Source organism: Lepidochelys kempii, chromosome 2, assembly GCF_965140265.1.
Source record: "Lepidochelys kempii isolate rLepKem1 chromosome 2, rLepKem1.hap2, whole genome shotgun sequence".
NCBI lineage: Eukaryota > Metazoa > Chordata > Testudines > Cheloniidae > Lepidochelys > Lepidochelys kempii.
This window is the reverse complement of record NC_133257.1, coordinates 231,309,518-231,323,776: the sequence shown is the minus strand read 5'-3', so window position 1 is coordinate 231,323,776 and position 14,259 is coordinate 231,309,518. Positions and strand designations below refer to the sequence as shown.

Here is a 14,259-nt window from a genome sequence, read left to right as displayed (position 1 = left end):
TGAGCTTTTCAGGTATAGCTGGACATAACATACAAACATCCCTTGTGTTCAAACTGCTATTATGTTGAAACTTGCCAAGATACATGCGCGGCACTGCATTTGTGAGGGGGTTCAGTGGACTTAATTTTCTGCCTGGTAATTCATAATCCTGTCTGTTGTAACAGGATACTGCATACAGAATGCTTAACCTTTGGTTTGGTTGAGCAGGAAGACAGAAGTGGGTTATGTCTGCAGGATACACATTTCTAAGCCTATAACCTGCTAACATGAACATCTGTTTTCTGGAGGTACTGCCACAAGGTAGTCTCTGGTAGAACCTGGTGACATTTAAGTTTTCATGTTAAAACTCACAAAATTCAGGAAATCCAAACTCCTCCTTGTGTTCCAGGAATAGGGTTCTCAAGGAACATAACTCTTGTGCTGGGCATTGTTATACGTATGTTGCAACGTAGCTTAATGTTATAGCAAAGGTAAATGTCAGCTATAAATTCAGTTCAACTAGGTAATTTGCAGCCAGCTTGAGTGGAGTCAGATTGTCTGGATCGCTGTCTTAGGTCTAGTTGACCACAGCCACATTCAGAAACATTGATGGCATCTCAAGTTATTAAGCCAAAGCTATAAGTTCATAACTTTTTTTGTATTTGTTTGCTCACTTAGTACGTTGTGTGAGCTCTAGCCGTGTTACTTTGTCCACTATTCCTGTACCGGAACAAAATGGAAACCTTTATTACTGAACTGTCATGGACCTGCAACAAAGATTTTTACCAAAATTCTTTCACAAAATTATTTTTAGAGCAGACCTGAATTCCAGAAAAAAAGTTCGTATCTAGCTAACATTTAATACATTTTGACTCTAATAAGCAGTTGTGAATTAAAGAAAAGTGGGGTTGGGAGGAAGCTTCATCTGGTGACGTACCTTGAATAAGAAAAATCCATTAAAGATATACAGATTTGGATAGAAATTGAAATTTAAGAAGGTAACATTTGGGTAAAAGAAAAAAAATAGATGAACTACAATTCCATGAAGTTTCATCCAAATGAAATTCTGTGCCCTTCTGTTCACTACTAGTTATTTTATAAGTAAAGCTATCAAACTGTGCTAACTGTACTACATAAAACTTTGCTTCACTTTTGATGAAGCCTACCGAGAGCTACTTACAATGTTTTTCATCACTGCTGTCTTCGCACTGGTTGGTGAAATTGCACACTTCCTTTGGTGGAACAGAGGATCCATTGGCACATTGGAAGTCATGTCCTGTGGATGGCTGAACAATTAGAAGAGTGAGAGAACACCACAAACAACAGAAGCTGACTTTGTTCATTGGATATGCTACCATCCAGGCTTCCACTTTGAAGAGAACTATTGCAGCAATCTAGTACTGGCCAAGAAGTCTCCATAAAAAGCCATGCTTACACATTTTGCTTTAAAACTTTATTTTCTAGAGTTGCTCATGTTTAGAGATTGATACTCTAATGAAATATGCTCTGTGTGAGGAAGTAACTTTTGAGCCATATATCAGTGTGTCCTTGGAAAATATGTAACTAAATTTCATCACTTCTTTTATGACTAGCAGGCTTGTTTTGTTGCATCACTATGTAAGACAAGGGTATATCATTAACTCATTGATTGGAATTATTGCCTGATGACCGGCAAAAATTTCAGATAAGTAAACAACATAGGCACACATAGTATAATCAGACAGTTAGCAATATTCCTGAAGACTTTTGTGCCTTTTCTTGAAGTAATCTGGCAGCAATGCTTAAGTATAAGTCATTTATGAAGAGCATTATGCATGAACTGTAGAGATGTAGCAAATAAATTCAACATTGATTTTAATATCAAAGTGATGACAAATGATTGGTCTATGAAGAATGAGAATTTGTATACCCTATCCACATATCATGCAGTAACCTGAGGCATGCTTGTATATAGGCTCAAATGATGTCAATTGAACTACTTTCGGGTTGTTTTGATTTTGGCCTTCTCTTCATGAATCATTTCTAATTTGAGCAAATGTACTGGATATTCACAGGTATTCTCTAGATAGCTCATTTGAACAATTGTGAGCCTGCAGGTTTTTGCACATTCTGTTCACTTTGGCTGCTTACTATTCATGACATTTATTTGGTCACCTTAGTCACATGGCATTACTTCTGCCCCCTGAGAGAATAAATGCATATCTGTAAGCAAGAGAATAACAAAAATAATCTTCTTGAACTACACCCTTCTATGTACAATGAACAATATGACCCCACAAATAGCAGCAAACCAAATTTTTCACTCATCCATGCAAGGACTAGGCACAATTGCTACCCCAGGACCAGAGAGGAATGGAGATGAGAGTTGCTGTGGCTCCCCTGCCCCTATGTGTTGTCCAGTGGAGCTGGACCTCGTGAAACATTGCAGCAATGTGTATTCTCCCCCTGGGGCAGTGCAGTACTGGGTTGAGCGTACATGGCACAAATGAGCCATAACTAAGTCTATATCAACTGAAAAAATGTGGACAAAATGACATTCAGCTTTATAAACAGAAGTCCAATTAACCCCGCCACTGTTGCTAGCTGATTTGTTTCCATAGATCACTGTTCACTCCTGCAGAAGTCACCAAGCTTAAAAAATAAAATTCAAGTCATTCATAGCCAAAGCCAAATTGCCTTTACACATTTAGAGCCTTTGAAGAACAGCACTGATTGAGGAGTCAACTGTCTTTAATCTCTGTAAAGGTTTAACATAAGGGTAGTGGTATCAGATTCTGTGGTGGGGCAGAAGTTCACTCACTTGGAGCGCACAGGTAATTCAGCTCCAGTTAGGGGTAGTCTCACCTCAAAAAAGAGCTCTGTGTAAGCTCGAAAGCTTGTCTCTCTCACCAACGGGAGTTGGTTCAATAAAAGATATTACCTCATCCACCTTGTCTCTAGGTTTTTACATACACATTCATTGTTGTGTGGATCACCTTCCTTCCCATTGGTGACCCAGTAATATCCTTGTGGTGATGTTTATATGGAATTGTTTATATGAAAAAGTAAGACTGGGGAAAAAGTTAATGCGGGGGGGGGTGTTGGGGGGGGGAAGGGGAGAGTTAAACATGACCTAGTACCTAGAAGCAAGGAGAACCAGAAGTAAAAGACCAGCCATCTCCGTGGCCAAACAGCAATGCCCTGCAGACCACAGTTTAGTAACCTCTTTACTAGTCATTCTCACCTCAGAAATAAAGACCTAGTTGAACAGCTATAACCCTGACCATTAGTAAAGCAATGGGGTGGTCTTCAGATCACTGTGAACGAACAGGTTTATAACATAACATTTATCTCTATATCTTCTCAGTATTTAATCTCAGTTGCTAAGCCATGAAGTGTGCTGTCACTAGAGATACAACTATTTTCAGCAGTAACATACAATATGCTGTCTTAAGTACTCATCATTTAAGTGAGTCATGTAGCTGTATAATGTATTCAACATAATTCAGCATAATAACCTGACATCCTAAATGACAAAATGCCAGGGGGATTTGTTTTGCCAAATAACAAAATTATTTTCACATTGAAAATCTTTTACCACTTCACAGGTTATTTTTCCCCCGAATGGGCAGCCAAAGCAGACCAGAATGATGGAATATTAGTGGCCATTAGGGGGAATACAATCAGCAATCACAATAATATATCTGTTTGTCAAGAAACATTGAAAAAACCAAAGCAAGAACCCAAGATGGTTCTTATCACAACCTAGGTATAGTGTTACTAGTTGAACCACCATGTCACTGCCCCTCAATGACCTCCCACTTTTGGAACCCGCCCTCTGAAAAGGCTCACAATGTTAAGTGAGCTTAACTCCCATGTTAAATTTTCAGCTCAAATCCTATGCTGTGTGTGGCTGCTTTATGCCAGACTGTTGTGGCAGAAAGCAACTCTAAAGCCTGTGTTACTGGCCACAGAAAGATCATTGTGCTGCAGGAAGATCATCTAGTTCATCTAGCTATTACCAGCAGGATAGTGAGTTTGTGTGTGTGGTTTTTGGGAGGGTGGTGAGGGGGTGAGAGAACCTGGATTTGTGCAGGAAATGGCCCAACTTGATTGTCATGCACATTGTGTAAAGAGTTGTCACTTTGGATGGGCTATCACCAGCAGAAGAGTGAATTTGTGGGGGGGGGTGGAGGGTGAGAAAACCTGGATTTGTGCTGGAAATGGCCCAACCTGATGATCACTTTAGATAAGCTATTACCAGCAGGACAGTGGGGTGGGAGGAGGTATTGTTTCATATTCTCTGTGTGTATATAAAGTCTGCTGCAGTTTCCACGGTATGCATCCGATGAAGTGAGCTGTAGCTCACGAAAGCTCATGCTCAAATAAATTGGTTAGTCTCTAAGGTGCCACAAGTCCTCCTTTTCTTTTTAGTTCAAAAAAGAAGCTTCTATGGCATCTCCTCCCCATTCAGTTGATGTAAGGGACATAACCATGGCTACCTTTATGCCCAGATGATTTCTGGCTATATTTTGTCCCTTGCAGAGTGCTTAATTTGTGCCAGGGCTTGCCAAGGCTGAGCCCCAGCACCTCTAGGCTTGGCAGTTCACAGCCCCGCCACCTTTGGGCTTGCTGCGTTCGATATGAAAGTAAACCACTGCTTCAGCCCCAGCACCAATGTCATTACAAATTACACACTGCCCTTCCAGGTGTTAACAGCTTATGTAACTTAGAGCTGCCTGCAGCCTCGATGCAGGGGAAGTAACCTTGTACCCAGCCAGCTCAGGATTGAGGAGTGCAAAAGTGACCTTGCGCCATTTTGACCCTCTTTTCTGAGCTTTACAAGGTGCTCCTCAGCACAGCAGAGGACCTAGCCCTTCATTTTTAGGGCCTATTTCTCTTTTACATATTGTGAAATTTCTCCACATGAAAAAAAGTATTATATTGTAACTCTTTATTACTTTAGTCAGTCACATATATACTGCAATTAAATGAGCAGCCTTGTGCTACAGACTTGACTGTTCTCTGAAAAACAGCTGAGGAGAACCAAGAAGGTGAGCACACAACAAGGCTGATAGCAGCAATATTATGTAGATGTTTATTTCTTCCCCTCCTATAAGTAAATGAAAAATTTAAATAATCCAGATGGCCTAACCAGACATTCTGATCTGCTGGATCATTTGAAATGAAATGTGATTGGAGGACAGAAGATACAAGTAGGTGCTGTATCCTGATTTGCCAGAGTATTCTGAGCCAGTCAATGGTCCCATCTTGAACTGTTCTGGAAAGCAGTGCACTCCCTGGTGTGAAGTCAGACTGTGAAGTTCTGTCTTTTACAAGTAGCACTTTCTTCCGTGAAATAACACTAGGACAGCTCTCTAAGCATCAGCATAAAGTAATTGTTGGCAACTATACAAATACAAACAGAACTAGCTACATTTTTAACACCATTCCATTTCTGATTCCAATAGCTTTATTGTACTCCACATGTATTACATTTGGGTTTATATTAGGTATTCCATACCTAAAAAGCATTGGTTCTCAATATCTTCTCAGAGCTGGATAACTTTGTCCATAGATTCAGCTCCCCAAAGTGCACTGTGTGTCAAATCTGTGGGCTTGTCTAGACTAATGCCTTAGTCTGCATTAGAGGGGTGTAAATTCTAGAGTGCAATAGCATGTTGTGCACTAAATGGCCTGTGTGGACCCCACTGGCATGCACCAGAAGGCCCCTTATGTGCGTTAATGTTGTCCTGTTTCAAACAATACTACATTAACACGTGCTAGTACACATTAGACTGTACACCCCTCTAGTGTGGAGTAATGTACCATATAGACAAGCCCTTAATCATAGCCATAGCAGAGGAACGGGCTAGGGATTTGGGATCTTGAGCTTTTCAAGTCTGGCCCAGATCAGCAGTGACAAAATATAACTGTCACCTGAAGACTGTTCAGTAGCCTCTGTGAAATGAGTGGGTGTTCCCAGGGGTCAAGTGACCACGCTACTGAAAATGCCATCACAAGTGATAATTACATTTGGCCCTTGTAGACTCACTGGAAAGATCACAGAAATGAAACTGCATTCTCTCCTTTAGAAATGGTCTCACCATACCAGCATCGAAACATTAGCTTAGCTTAGCTCTGTTGGGAAGCTTGTATTGTTCACACATGTGCAGTACCCGCTCTATGACTATTCAGAGAACTTCGGCCTCAAAGCCTGGAATTCTGGACCATTCCTGAGCATTAAGAAAAATCATGTTTAAAAAAATTAAGAACATAAATTCATGCTTCAACAAGAACTTCTTTATCTAAAGTCACAGGCCTAGCTGACAAATCCCACCACCTTGATGCTTTAATGGTAAGTGGAGAATCAATGTCCATTTAGAAAATATGTTCATGTTATCTGTCTCAGACTTTACAAAAGGTTGATGTTCTGCCCTTACCTTTAATCATAATTAAGTATTTATCACACTGACTGCAAATTAAAATCAATATGTGACAATGTTCATCCTACTTAGAGAACTCTCTGACATTTGGAAGCATTTTTTAAAAGATCTTCAAGAATAGGCGACAGCTTATAGCATAGGAATAAGTCTTCTATATGTTCATAAGGATGCCCTACTTCAGTCATAAAATCTGAAACTTAGAGCACTGTAAAATGTTCCTTAGCAACAAAGGCAGTCTCCATCAGCACAAATACAGAAACAATTTGGTTTCATAGCATAACTGAGAGACTCCTCCCCGCGCAGCATTTTCCCCAGCTGGGGAGCAACACACAGGACATCAGCCATGCCAGAATTTGAGATCAAAGGTTGTCTCCTTATTGTCACCCCTCCCCCCTTCCTATCCCTAGAACAAGAAAGGTGTAACACTAGTATTGCCAACCTCAACTGTTCTAAACCCATAAGATTAACTTTAATAAAAAAACAAAACAACAAAAACAAATCACGATTTTTAAAAATAATAAATTTGGGGGTTTTATTTGCCTTCTGTTTAGAGAGTCTTTAATGGTCACATTTTCAAGATTTTCTCTGCAACCATGAGGGCTGTAAGATTCTCATGGAGAAGCCCCCAGGAGTTGGTGCTTTAAGATAAATATATATCATGAGACTCGTAAAAAAGATGAATGTTGGCACCACTAACAGTTTATGCCACTGTCCCCTGCAATCACACTTATTTATCTACAACTCATTAGTACTTGAAGCACTTCCATCCTATATTGCACAGCTAGAAACTCTCATTACAAAAGGAAGGCCTTTGAAACAATGAAAAACTCCTTACTTACAATGTCCTCCTTCTCCTGAATACTTATCTCATGCAGTAGACAGAGAGAAATCATTTATAAAATCAATCGTAAACCCAAAAGTAAAACACTTAATTGTGCAGATTTCAGGTTCTTTGAAATACAGGTCAGTCTATTCCCACCTGAAACCACAAACTCTATTACATACCCACCAAATTTGAACCAATGAAAGTGACACCAGAAGAAGACTGCTGGATACACCATATATAGCTTCATACTCTGGCCTGCAAGCAGATATCACATATTCTGGCTTTGCCTGTCAGGGAAATAGTTGCCCCTTTTCTGGGGGTGTTCCATTTATTGTGACAGAATTAAAACAATCACAAAAGCCCAGCAAGGATATCTTTATCTTGGGTTTCTCCTTCACAAACTTCCAATTGTAATGAGCAAATATGGGATAAAAATACCCCAAAACAAAATGGAAAATATTTCCCCTAGCTATTTAGGCAAGAAAAAACTCTCCAATGTTTTTTTGATCCCCCAACCCTTCCCAGGAAAAACCAATAGGGGATAACTATAATTGCAGATACAAACATTTATTATTTTTCTCTTTTGTTATTTGAATGATCTGTAAACTTTTAAAACAAATAAAATAATTTAAATTTTTCCGCCCAGAGATATTTGTATATTTTTGGTTTGGAAAAAGTTCCTTCTAGGGTGCAATACCTCCTGTAGAATATGCTGGAACTGAAATTAATATTGAAATCTGTTGAGGAAATAAATAAATAAGGTCCCACTAAAATAAAGAGGTTATATTTTCTGAGGCACAATGTCTTAGAAACTAAGTTCCAGGTTCTACTCCTATATCTATGAAGACAGACATCGAGCCCGAATGCAACCACCATCCCACATACAGCTAACCATTGTAAAATGAAGATCCTCCTTGGAGAGCAGAATTACCACACAGTGTATCACTATAATTACATAACTTTGATCCAGAGACACAAATCCTACAAAGGAAGAATAGCCAATGTTATCTATCTTCTGGTGATACAAATCACTACAATGAGGAACATCATTTCATAAATATAAGAAATCTTACCTTGGGGGACAAAGTCTAGTGCTAAAATCTTAGACATTGCCTGAAGGCAAACAGTTATAGCAATGCAAATTTGTATTGTTGCAATGATGGAAATCCAGCACTGTGGGTAGATATTCATTATTATAATTAGGTTTGAAATCTGCCTGAAGGCAATTTCCAGTTGTTCTGATCCAGGTCCATACAATTTGTCACTTTCCCTCTGTGATCATAACAGCTAATATGTTCTCTTTTAGCGCGTGTCTCCAAGCAGTACATTTAACTCCAGGACATATCTATCTTTTTTGTAAATAGTTGAGTGATTTAATAGCAGTGAATGAACTTGAAGGTTTATTAAAATATGTGTCAGACCTTCATAATGCATAATAGCAGCCAAATTGTCACAAGGATTAGATGTTCAGATACACCACAAAAAGTTCAGGTTCTTATCTATACCTTTCAACTACTATGTTTTCCATCCCCTCCGCCCGATCACCCCAAAGTATCTGATCTGATCCCCACTTTCTTCCCCCCCCACTCAGCAGCCTCATCCCCCCATATCCATTCCCCTCATCTCTGATCAGCAAAGATGTTCCCACAGTATTTCCAAAAACAGACTACCTTTCAAACTCATAGCTACCTTTCTCAAATGAAGCACTTTCCTGCCTCTTAAACCCTCTCTCCCCGCAGCCAACTGCATCTTTTGGTGATACTGTCCAGGTGGTCTTCCTCCACTACTGAATGCAATCTACTCAAGATAACTTTTGTAAACACCATGGAAAGCATGTGCAGAAGGCTGTGAATTTTTTCTTTCTTATCTCATCCCTTTTATAAAGAAGGTTCATGTTAGGCTAGAAACCAGCAAGAAGCAGCAATCTGAGACCGGTCATAATTGATCAGAACCAGTTCAGCTACTTGAACATTTTCCATTAATATACATAGTATGATGAAAAACAGTGTTTGGTTCAAATAGAAGTTGCAGTGAAAAATGCCCTTTTTAAGGATTTTATGTGGGCTTTTGCCAATCTTTTTCCCCCCGCTTTGGGTCTTTTATTTTTATGATGAAAATGTGAAAAATTGCAAATGAGTCTTTTGACCAAAAAAAGGGGGGGTTTGCTGAAGTTTTTTTTGTGGGTGTGAAATGTTTTTTCACCATCAGCTCTACAAACTCAGCCATCCCTGTATGTGACATAGCACAAAAGAATGCATGTTTTCCCACAGCTCTGAGAATGTGCACAAGCAGAGAAAAAGTCATTCTGAAAGTGAAGCCTTATAAAGGAGCTGAAAAAGAGCAAAGACAATGTACTGCACTGCAAAATCTCTGAATATAGAAAGAGAGAAATAGAGTCCTGGAAAATGGGGACAAAAGGAGGTATAAAGGCATGGGCCATCCCCACGGGCCCCGGTGTGGCCCTGCCTTAATTTTCCCCGATTGGGGCTGCAGTAGGTTCACTTTAACAGCACAGGGCAAGGAGAAACCAACATACACGAACAAAATAGCATAGCCCCATTTCATAAGGCTCCAGGGCAGGAGCAATTATAACAAGCAGCTCAGAAGGTCTTCATCTCAGGACCCTGGTTCAAAGCTCCCTAACTTAAAGGTCACAAAACAAAGTGTGAGTCAGGTTAGGCTAAGCTCCCACAGCCTGGGAGAGAAACCACCACCTGCTGCAGCCAGGACAACTTCTACTCCCTTCTCTCTGTCCCAGCTTTCTGCTCCTGTTTAAATAGCCCTGTCCTAGAGCAGAGAAGGGCCTCCTTGATTACACCCCAGGCTGTCCTTGCCATAGGTTCCAGCCTGTTCCTTAGGGTATGTCTACACAGCAGCTGGGAGGTGCAAATCTCAGCATGGGTAAACATATACATGCTAGCTCTGATCGAGCTAGCACTGAAAAATAGCTTGAGCTAGCTACAATCCCTCCTGCCTCCCAAGTAGGTACTCAGGTTGGTAGCCCGAACCACCACCACCTATGCCACAACAGTCGCACTGCTATTTTTAGGTGCGAGCTCAACAGATCTAGTGCAGTATGTCTGCCCACACTCCCAGCTGTTGTGTAGATATACCCTTGAAGGGATAACATACTCCTTCACAGGGGTATTAGAAAGGGATTGAAGTCCTGCAAATGAAATAAATGGGGACCCAGAAGGAAGAGGGGGTGAAAGAAGATTCCTTGAAGAAAACGGAAATATTTTGCCTTGAAACCAGAAGCAAAGATACGAACAAGCTGTGTGAACAGAGCAAGTGAACCAAGAAAAACACATGACCTTGTCTGCATGAAAAAGTTCCATTGTTTGGCTGAAAGTGGTTATGTGATGGTTCTCTGAGGACCTAGAGCTCTGAGTCACCTTGTTAACCCCCTGCCATCAGTGTGAAGGATTCTTGCTTGTGCTTAGTTGAGTGTCAGCTCCCTAACATCACCAGCCTGTTAGCCCAGAGGAGAGAGCTTGAATGGCTCTGCCAGCCCTTACTTTGCCTTGCAGGTTAACAATAGGTGCACCCCAATCCCCGAGTCCCTTTGAAGCATTCTCCTGATGTATTCAGCCCCTGACCCTGGCCATTCACAGAAATTTCAGGCCTATTGGCCCCGAAGGACCAGAATATACAGCAGCTTGTATGATTCAGCTCAGGACCAGCACTTTCCTTAACACCACAGCACTGAGATATATTCTTATTGTCCCTATGAATAAGGATACAGCAAAGGTTAGAAATTCAGGAGACAGTGTGTAAGGATCTGGGGAAACAAATGGTTACATATCAATAAAAACCATAACATGCTTTCCAGACACTAAACATAACTATCAGGTTAACTCCTGTCTAAAGAAATTTATCTGACCTTAGACTTTTTCAGTGTTTTCAACCAAGGTTGGCTAAGAGACCATCTTCATAAATGTAAACCAACTGCCAATTTATTTACATTTGGTTCAGAGTGAGGGGGAGTCTTCTTGGCATCCCACATATACCCCCAAAGTTCATTGTCAGTACTCAGACAGGATAATCACCCATGGCTTGTTTTTCTTGTTGACTTCACATTTCGTTTTTAATATTTGACTTTGTAGGTAAATAGGTATTCACTGTGTTAGCTTCCATGCTTAATTTACATTCCAACAGAGAGAAACATTTCTTACCTCTGGTTTGGAGGAAAACCTGTTTTTCACCTCTGCTGGTGACTAATGCCTTGATACAGACTTTAACAACATTTTCAGTATACATGCACATAATTTCTTACATAATATTGTTGTGAAATATACGTATAGTTACTAAGGACCAGTGTGACCTGGCTTTCATTTAATACCTCACATGTCTTTCTTTGGCAAGCCAGAATGTACATCCCAGAATCCAGATATTCCCGTAACCCCCTCGCTAGTTGCCATTAAGGGGTACTTGGGTCACAGGTTTTAAACTGATTTAGTTAAACCAGTGTAAAAGGGCTGTGTGTACACTCTTATTTTGGTTTAAAATCACACTTAGCTTTAATCGATTCCTAATTCACTTAAACTAAATACAAATCAGTTTGTTTTAAAACAAATTGAGAATGTCCATGAAACTTTTTCCACTGGCTTAACTGAATCAGTTTAAAAATCACACCTAACTTAAACTAAAAGAAAAGGAGTACTTGTGGCACCTTAGAAACTAACCAATTTATTTGAGCATAAGCTTTCGTGAGCTACAGCTCACTTCATTGGATGCATACTGTGGAAACTGCAGAAGACATTATATACACAGAGACCATGAAACAATACCTCCTCCCACCCCACTCTCCTGCTGGTAATAGCTTATCTAAAGTGATCACTCTCCTTACAATGTGTATGATAATCAAGTTGGGCCAAGTTGTGCTGGAAATGGCCCAACTTGATTATCATACACATTGTAAGGAGAGTGATCACTTTAGATAAGCTATTACCAGCAGGAGAGTGGGGTGGGAGGAGGTATTGTTTCATGGTCTCTGTGTATATAATGTCTTCTGCAGTTTCCACAGTATGCATCCAATGAAGTGAGCTGCAGCTCACGAAAGCTTATGCTCAAATAAATTGATTAGTTTCTAAGGTGCCACAAGTACTCCTTTTCTTTTTGCGAATACAGACTAATGCGGCTGTTACTCTGAAACCTAACTTAAACTAGTGCAACTTTTTTGCATAGACAAGTCTTATTGTCAAGAGATCCCACCCTTGAAGATCTAAACGGTCTTTGACATGAGTCTGGAGGGTAGGAGGAAATGCATATTATACCTATGCAAAGTAACTTATTTATAATACAGTGCATCATGTTCTTAGTCATTCTCATGAAATTTCTATGGATCCAGGTACTGTCAACAAGTTAAACAGAAAAAGGAACATAAACCTGTAACATTAGCTTCATCGTCTGAAAACATTATTAGGAATCTGCTGGCAGCACAGTTTCCTTGCTGGGCAAATTCTTCCCCAAGGGGAAATGTGGTTACAGCTTCTAAGGACTTACAATTTCATTAAATGTAATATGACCCTTGAATGCGAAGGCTACAATGTCATGAGATTGGAAAGTATCATAGCAGCAGTGTATTTCTCTTTAATACATAATCCCATTTGGCTCTGTGCTTATCATTCAGTTTTTATAAACATCATGAACTTTAATGTTGGTAACCTTCCAAGTGTGCTTACACAGGAACAATTTTATCTTGTAGCTAAAAAAATAACACCCCCCCCCCCAAAGATAAATTACATATCCCAAAATTTCACAGTAACTGAAACGAGAAGTAGGAGTCAAGGTCGATATCCCAGAAATGCATTATGCATATGATTGTATGATTTCTCCAAATTCTAATTGCCAAATTCAAACTGAACTATGTTAATGAAAAAAACAAGAAGTTGCAGTAACCCTTGACTTGATCTATATTTAATGAGTATTGACAGGCTTCTTATTTTTATGTGGAAGGCAATAATTGCATTCCATCTGCTCCCAGTTAAATGGAACTAATTCAATTGTTAGATTACAAATGTAAAACACTAAGCTATAAATACATTGGGTTGAAATGGACCCAGGGCAAATTTCCTTCCCAATTGCTAATAGGAGCTAACAGAATCAATTCGAAGCTGAGTTAAATCCAATATATAAACTAGTGCATGACGTGGCATAAACACTACACTGAAAATTAATGTACCTTTGTATGCTGGCAATGTGTGGCATTACAATTGATATGATGAGTTATGCCGATTTCATACTTAAATCAAAGATGAAAAAACTATCCAGCACAATCGACCTGATCTTGTGAGGTGCTGAGCACCCTCAACTCTCTTTGAAGTCAATGGATGTTTAAAGCAGAACACCCTGCAGAATCAGGTCCTGTAATAGCACCGGCCCTGACACTTGCCATAGACCACAAGCAATACCGATCCATTAAAATGATACCATATGGTCCGTGAAACAAGTGTGTAAAGTACCCACGGTTGCAGTTATAGCCTTGACATTCAACATGTTTCTTATTTGTTCCCAACAAAAAACAATAACATAAAAAGGTCAATTTCCAAATGTGCTGCTGCAAATGTTGCAGCCTTAGAACAGCTAGAGAGACAGACAAAGCCCTGAACAAATGGCTCCTTGGTAAACTAAATTGAGAGAGCTGAACCAAACCACTAGAGCATCATAGATTTCGACTAGGTAACATTGCAATAAAATACTAAGTAGCACAAGGGAAGTCCTTATAATGAGAGTATAGTGTTCAAGAGAAGATGAGAAAGACTGATGGAAACAACAAAACCTAACAAAGGAAATACAAAACATTAATCTTCCCTCCATCTTTCACATGTGCTATAATTCACATATTCACCTAAAGGCTTTATCAATAGAAAAAGGCCTTGAATAATACAGTCACCTTGTCCATTTTCCTCTGTCAATGCAAAGTCCTGCCTGGGCCAGGGGGCTGGGAAATCACTGAGAGCACCGAAGAGACCCTGCTCTCAGTTCAAGTGCCTGGACCCAACGCAGCGTACAGCAGCCCAGAGATGC

At 39.9% G+C, this 14,259-nt stretch overlaps 1 protein-coding gene across 1 annotated transcript in view; it reads right to left on the bottom strand.

The window, feature by feature from the left end:
- MALRD1 (MAM and LDL receptor class A domain containing 1) overlaps window positions 1-1,229 on the bottom strand; it is a 469,130-nt gene extending 467,901 nt beyond the window's left edge. The window contains exon 1 of the mRNA XM_073334183.1: window positions 1,160-1,229. The gene's annotated coding sequence lies outside the window, so the exon portion shown is untranslated. The remainder of the gene's footprint in view (window positions 1-1,159) is intronic.
- Window positions 1,230-14,259: the final 13,030 nt, after the last annotated feature.